The 8,003-nt window shown below is 39.0% G+C and overlaps 1 protein-coding gene across 1 annotated transcript in view; it reads right to left on the bottom strand.

Moving 5' to 3' along the window:
* LOC101863830 (snake venom 5'-nucleotidase) overlaps positions 1-8,003 on the bottom strand; it is a gene marked incomplete in the record, with an annotated part of 44,769 nt that overhangs the window by 14,622 nt on the left and 22,144 nt on the right.

Genomic DNA, 8,003 nt, shown 5'->3' with positions numbered 1-8,003 from the left:
TAATAATAAAAAATTTTGTTTATGCAGCGCATTTCCATTTTCTAAAAGATGATTCCATTAATAAAAAGAAAGCCACATCTTTCAAATGAATGGACTGGTGTGTACGTAAAACATAGCATTGTGGACATAAATATGTAAATGTATTTTTAAAATTTTATGAGAAAAATAGCCACGGAGTGAGCCTGGCAATGCGTTCACTAAAAACAATATAGATCTGAGTGGCTTCTGACTTACTTCATCAGCTTGCGCGCAAACTCAAATACGCTCACGCACACGCACACGCACACGCACACACACGCTCACCCACACATATTCACACACACTCACGCGCACGCACACATGCAAGCGTGCGCACACGTGCGCGCACACACACACACACACACACACACACACACACACACACACACACACAGACATGTACACACGCACGCACAAACATAATAATAAACATACACAGACACGGAGAGAGAGAGGGGAGTGTAGAGGGATTTGAGATAGACAAACACAGAGAGTTAGAGAGAGTGAGAGTGAGAGGGAGAGTGAGCGAGAGAGAGTTATTAGGACATGTCTTCAAATCCGAGGGTCTTCAGATTGATCACTTCAATATGCAGAGGCTTGCCCTATCTGTTCTAAAGTTAAAGGATATGTCTGTGTGTGTGTGGTTGAATGGGGTGTGCGTTTGTATGATTGTGCGAATGTGCATGTATGTGTTTATGTGTTTGCTTGTTTGTTTGTTTGTCTGTTTGTTTGTTCAATATTCCCCCTTTGACTTTGCTTTTGTTCATTTTCATTTTCTTCATTTCTTCTTTTCAGTCTGAATTTGTTTCCATCGGTCCATATTCTTTCTTTTTCTCTCTCTCTCTCCGACGTCTTATTTCTGTACTATCTTAACCTCTGCTGTCACTCATGCCAAAGCCAAATTCATAAATGGAAATACTTCACTCCCCAGTGCTCTATTTTCTGTATACAAGGAAAGGTCTTGACACCAAGCTCAGTAAATAGTTGTACACTTCCTAAGCTGGATTTTCATTCAAATCGTCCTCTTTCTAAAGCTATTCAATAAGTTCACGAGCGGTTTCTTTTTGTTATCGACACGTTTAGCCAATGTGTGCACACTTCGTCCTGAAGTTTGCAGGTTCGCGAAACTGAAAGGATTTTTCTTTCATACTGTTGTTATGTTCCTTTTTAGAACGTAAGCCAGGATTTTTAAGAGCTACATATGAGCCGAAAGTACAGACGGAAACACTTTCTATAAGGCACGGGTGCCAGTATTTCAGGGTAGATCTACTTCGGAAAAGAAAAAGGGGAAGGAGTAAATTTTCGCTGTGTTTCAGAGGGCCGGTTTCCATAAGACCAGCAAAATAAATCAAGAGATTTATACTTACAAGCATATAAATTAAGTAGAAATATACGCCGATGAAATTACCCTCATGAAGATTTTAAGAAACGTGAACATCAATTTGGGGTTTATGGCTCTGTGGTTAATGAGCTACGGTTCAAAATAATGTTGAGCATAATATTATTGACGCCTAAAAGGCTTTTAATTAGGTGGTCATCAGGGTGTGTCTTTCTTCAATACATAATGCAGTGACACCTACGCTGCACTTTGGCCGCCTGCACAAGCAAGCTGAAGTCTGTGTTTGATTTGATAACGTGTGTCAAGGAATGTTTATGCAATAATGAATGTATATATTATGTATCTATATATTATGTATGTTCTCATGCCATTGTAAATAAAATGTATGCATTGCGCTCAGTGAAATTTGTACTATTTTAAGACCTGCACTTATTCGGATATAATGCACATCAGACTGTTCACCCAACTCCGGATAATGAGCTTTGATTCTTACACCCTATAATATAAAGGTGTCTGCCTATTCGGATAATGCAGGACGTACTTGCAGTTCGGCATCTTTCGTATAATTGCTAGCTCAGTGCATTAACTCTCAGCTAGGCGATCGTTTGTGTCACGACGCGGTGAAAGCAGGCGCTCGTCCAGTTTTGGGCATATAGAGTTCTTAATACCATCTTAAAGCTTGTTCACTTGTCTTGCATTTGGCGAAAATAAAATACCCCTCTATCTTGAATTAAAGTCGAGATATTTTCAATTGAAGGTAGTGGGGTCGCCTAGTATGAGAGGTAAAACTAACGAAAAAACTGCCACCAAAGTTTGGTAACCTCCAAAGGTTGAGAGTCCTTGGAAACTGGAAATTTACATTTCCGTGCCTTTAATTAACGTTTTTCAGTAACATTTACTCAGAAATGCGTTTTTAAAAAGGCATAAAAGGTGCTGATCTAAAAATAGAAAATTTGGGGGGAAAAATTACCCAACACTCAAAAATAAATGTCGGTTAATTTAATTTCATAGTTTTCAACACGCTGCCCCACATTTATTAAGCCATTCATACAGCACTCCTCTCCATTCGTAGGAAATTCATCTATTTTTTCCCTGGGCGGGGGGTGAATTTAGGGTTGTGAACTGCAGGTAAATATGATACTTTTTAATTTGTGAGCTGAATGATGCTTTCATGGATCAGAGACACCTTTCATAAGGCGGGCATGAGATCCTTGTTCACGCTCTCTGCCTCTGTAATTATTTGATTCAAAAACGATTTTTAATCTCACTCTGGTGTCTCCTCCAAATAGATAATGTGTCCTCGAAATCAGCATTAAATCCTTTATTAATATTAAATTGGGGGCTCTAATGCTAAGTGGTAAGTGAGTTCAGGTTCAAAATAATGTCAAGCTTAATTGGTCGCTTTTAAGGACAAGCGGGCTAACCCAGATTTCGGAAATTTCCAGAATCTTGACCTACACAAAAAGTGGGCATTGCCCCACCTGAAGAAGAAGTTTGATTTCATTGGTGTGCATATTTGTTTGATTGTAAAGAAAACTAAACTCTCCTTGTCTTTTAAAGAAGCTGAATAAGGATCCAAAAACTTCACCTTCGATTTTCTCAAAACAGCTTTTTTCGGGATAGCCCCCTTGTGCTTAAAAACGACCAATTTTACTCGGCAACAGTGCAGATGGGTTGTGGGTCACCGGGGGTGTTTCCTCATGTGATAATCCAAGCTCAAATAACGGAGCTGAATGGTGGTGAGCAGCAATGGCGTTTTTCATAGTTGTTGTTGATTTTTTTCTCCCTAAAATTGCCTGCACTAATGTGATAACTATGATTTGATTAGATTTTGATATATTCATATATGAATGTAATTGTAAACAGAATTTCTAGGCAGGGGCGAAGCGTCTATATAATCAAATAATCACTGCTTCCCTTCCTAATTTCGAAACATTGTCGCTGTCAAATTCATTCTTAAACGTAAACCTCTTAAATTAAATGTAAAAAGACGTTCGTAATCAACAATGAACAGTATGCCTAACATTCAAAACGGTTTCACGGCCACAGAAATAGCCTCCTCACCCCTCTCGGGCCACTCCATAAGCAGTCGCAAGCTTTGATTAAGTAAGCTATAAAGTAAGGCTGGAAGAGCCTACCAATAGAATTGAAGGGAATATGTGCATAGCAGTCAAAGCTGTTTCATTGCCACCTATACCCTGTTTACCCCTTTGGGGCCACAGTTATAATCAATCGCAAGCCCTGATTAAGTAAGCTAACTAACACTGGTCAAGTCTACCTCACAAATGTAAGGGGAACTAACTCCTAATAATCTCTTGACTGTTCCATGTGCTTGTTTTTTTTCCTCGACTTTTTACCGCCTTATAATCAGATCGTGACCTCGATTATGACACCAGCTCCTGGCCGCGAAAGGCTAACAAAAACAGCCAAATGTGAAATTTAAAAAATGACAATTGTCATGTTCTACCAAAGAGTTAGACTCACTGGTAGATCTATAACATATAGATCTAGTACTGACATCTTTGCTTCTTTGCTTTGTGTTTATGTATTCACATCTAAAGTTAAATTTAATTTTAGTTGGAACTGATATTTAAAAAGATACTTTCCCGATTATTTTGGCGGTTGAACATACAATATGAATTCCGGATTTGTTTTCATTCACAACTCAGAGTCGCCTCCTCGAGTAAGATTCTTGTGTGATATCTACAGGCCATATCTGATTCTGATCCCGTTTCACTTTGATTACCCTGTCAAACAAGTCAGCCTTCGCCCCTGTTTCTAGGAACCATCTGGACAAAATGCTCCGCCCTCAAAATGACATGGATGAGTCTAGTATGGTACCCTAGAGAACATAAACGCCCAAAGAAACAATTACGTGCGTAAAAGAGGGGGGTTGCTTTCGCCCTCCTTAACTGCTAACACAGCTGAAGAACTTATCATTTTACCACAGAAGACGCCGGTGGGCGTTTAAGAGAAAGTAGAATGAAATACAGAAATGGATTTGCAACACCTTTTGTGTCATTCACAAGGCTCTCTTAACCAACTGCAGTTGAACCTATCCAAGACGACCACCCACTGTCGAGGAGAAAAGTGGTCATAGACAGATGGTCCTCTTGGACAATGCTATAATGTAGCAAACAAACGCTAAGGAGGGTGTGGTGAATGGTCGTTTGTGCAGGGGATTGTTTTGGACAAATGGTCGATAGAGCAGGCTAATGTGCTTTTAAAAAATATTTCATATACCTTAGAAGGCTCGTTATCGAACCCATTTCGATAGTCCAGTTTCTAACATACAAAACTAAAGTGTGAATAACCTTAGTTCAAATCTCAAGAGATATAGTATTAATTCAAGTTGGGAGTTTGGATGTTTTCAAAATTGTCCATTTACTTGCCTCAGTCCTTTTGGAGATGAATGTCAGATTCGGAGATATGGTCTCATCAATAACTTAACTATGTGGGTGGTTGGCGGGTGCACTGGTGTGGTTTGCTCATTCTTTCAAATTAAACATCTATTGTCCTTATCTCTCCCACTTTTGTGTTTTTGTTGCACTCTTATAAAAACCTCTTATCTTCGGATTTTATTTGACCTTATTGTGTTGCAAGTACCGTAAAGCTTTTACTAAAACTAAACCAACAAGACTGCGTTTTAAACAGGCGTTACTCAAACCCATACTATAGCTTGTTTATTTTCCTCTGTGTGCATGCAGGTCTAAAAAGTGATTGACTAACAGTGTCGAAAGGCCCACTAATGAAGGTCGCGGTAAGCTAAGATTCCGACGCGTCGCATTTGACTTTGAAGTTAGCCAACAGCGGGTAAAAGGAAACAATAATGTATTCCCAGCATACACCTACAACACCAAATAGCTGACTTATTTTCATCAACACCACACTTTAATCCATGCCTATGAAATACGGTCCAACATAATGTAAGTCCTTTCTGAGACTTACGAGGAGATGTCTAGGCGGTCTTGGCTTGAAATCTCTCGTACTGGTACAAGCTTACACTGAAGTTTGGTGGCAAGATCGAGTCATCGTCTCAAAATGAGCAATTTGTGGACGTGGTTACCATTAATCATTTATTGAGGTATTCCTTAAAGGCCATTGTTTATATAGAGCCCATGTAAAAAAAAAACTTTTTATAACTGATTCAAGATTTTTTTAAATGTGTTTTTGTGGTCGCCAAGCAAAGTTAGATCTACCTGCTCATTGGTAAATTAATAAACGGATACATTGTTTTTAAATCTTAAGGCTAAAAATGCTAAAACAGCGCTAGGACATGGATGGCAGGTGCCTCTAAAAATAGATAACTGATGGTCAAGGCTTTTAATTTTAACAATAAAGGTTTAGGTTCTGACCAGTTTTTGAAGGCATAGAGGGCGCATATAGAAGGAAAAAAATCCTTCACATTCCTGTAAAGGTCAATACACTAAGCGCTGTATGACAACTGGAAGGTTATTGAGCGGACTTTAATTTGCGATAATAATTATGTGTGTATGATGAAATTGAACAAGCTAAAAAAAACTTACTCACCACGGTACTCAACCTCGCGACTCCGCCGAAGCATTTGTTGGCGCTCGCATCTTTGTCAGAGCAGGGAGAGCTGTATCTGTGGAAAGATGCACGTGATATTATTTTCTAAATATGATAGTAGTGTTTACAAAATGTGATATTGTTTACTAAGCGTGATAGTGCTGACTAAATGTGAGAATATTTATATATATACATATTATATTCATTTGTGAAAGTCCGTCACTTTGGCCGCCTAAAACTTCCCAACCACTCAACTTTTGAATTGGAATATAATTAAAGGTGGTTTAGAATCATTCAAAGGGTGCACAGTTTTACTGAGGAGTCCGAAGTCACTGTAGTTTAATTTTCAGTTTTTCATTAGTTTCGTTTAGATCTACTCTCTAGAAAGTCCGTCTTCTAAGACGCCATGGTAAACAAGTGAGACTTCCGTTCACAAAGAGTGCGTGCATTGATCCCACAATGACTTGACGATCGATTGTTTTGAGTTCGTTCGTCGAACAGGAAACCCAGCTATCCAAACACTTAACTTTCGAATTTGACAAAATAAATGGTGCTTCAAAATCATTTAAAGGGTACCCAGTTTCATAGAGAAGCCTGAAGTCACTGCAGCTTAATTTTTGGTTTTTCATTAGTTTCGTTTAGATCTAATCTTGGGAAAGTCTGTCTTCTAAGACGCCATTGTAAACAAGTGCGGTTTCCGTTCACTGGCCGTGCACATTTATTCCACACATTTGAAATTATGGCGTGTACAACCACGAAAGCGGAATAAAGAATCGATCTATAGGCCTACATATTATATTTGTGAAAGTCCTCAGTTTGGCTGCCTAAAACTTCCGAACCACAGAACTTTCGAGTTTGACAAAATTAATGGTGGTGCAGAATCATTTAAAAGGTGCACAGTTTTATTGAGGAGTCTGAAGTCACTGTAGTTTAATGTTCAGTTTTTCATTAGTTTCGTTTAGATCTATTACTAGGAAAGTCCGTCTTCTAAAACGCCATTGTAAACAAGTGTTGTTTCCGTTCACTAGCCGTGCGCCTGATTCGACACCTTTGAAATTCAGGAATGTACAACCACGAAATGGCCAAGCTCTCCGGCTGGTGGCAGAGAGACGTCTCTTTCTCCCGGCGACCCCCAAAAGGGTATAAGAGGCGGGTAAAAGTAAAAGTAGAGCATTTTGTTTTGAGAGTATCGATCTAGGCCTTCTGATTTTTTTAAATCTCTCGAGATTTATAGATCCTTTCCAGTAGAGTATAAGAATATAGTTTGCCAATGACTCTCAGTCAGTTGATGTTAATGCATCAATCATTTCTTTCATCGAAAGGGGGCCAAATTAGTCTATTATATATTTGGCAACTTGGAAACGCGTAAGTCACTTTTCTCTCAAGATTTATTGCTCCATTCCAGTAGAGTGTAAATATAGTAGGCCGATGACTTTCAGTTGATGTTAATGCACCGGTCATTCCTTTCATCGAAAGGGGGCCCAGCTAGTTTAATTATTTATAAAAAGTCAAATTAATTTTTAAATTGTCAATACAAAATTGTTTATAAAATATGATAGTATTCACTAAATTTGATTTTTTTTTACCAATTGTGTGTTTGTTTAAAGCGTGATATTGTTTATAAAATGACGTATTTTGGACAAAATGTGATATCGATCATACACTTTGATATTGTTCACAAAATATGAAGCTTTACAACTACTGTTATTACCCCAGAAGACCATAGTGCACCCCAAAACATTTTCGACTTCCCGGGAAGCATACATTGCAAGCCTCAGACTTCAAGTGAACAAACACTGACAAAATGACAAGATCGTTCACTGTCTATAGCCGGGTACCCATAATTCCCAAATGGGAACAGTGAGGAAGATTCGTGTAAAGTGACCTTCTCAAGGACAAAACGCCAGGCCCGTGACGGGATTTGAACCCCCGACCTTACCTTTTCGAGTGCAAGAGCATAACCATTACGAAACCGTCGCCTTCCATCCAACAATTCACAGTATTGTGAGGGCATGTGCACATGTTTGCGTGTGTCTTTGTGTGTGTGTGTGTGTGTGTGTGTGTGTGTGTGTGTGTGTGTGTGCGTGTGTGTGTGTGTCTGTGTGTCTGTGCTTGT

The sequence above is a fragment of the Aplysia californica genome, unplaced genomic scaffold, assembly GCF_000002075.1.
Source record: "Aplysia californica isolate F4 #8 unplaced genomic scaffold, AplCal3.0 scaffold00357, whole genome shotgun sequence".
NCBI lineage: Eukaryota > Metazoa > Mollusca > Gastropoda > Aplysiida > Aplysiidae > Aplysia > Aplysia californica.
This window is presented reverse-complemented; position numbering and strand designations above follow the sequence as displayed.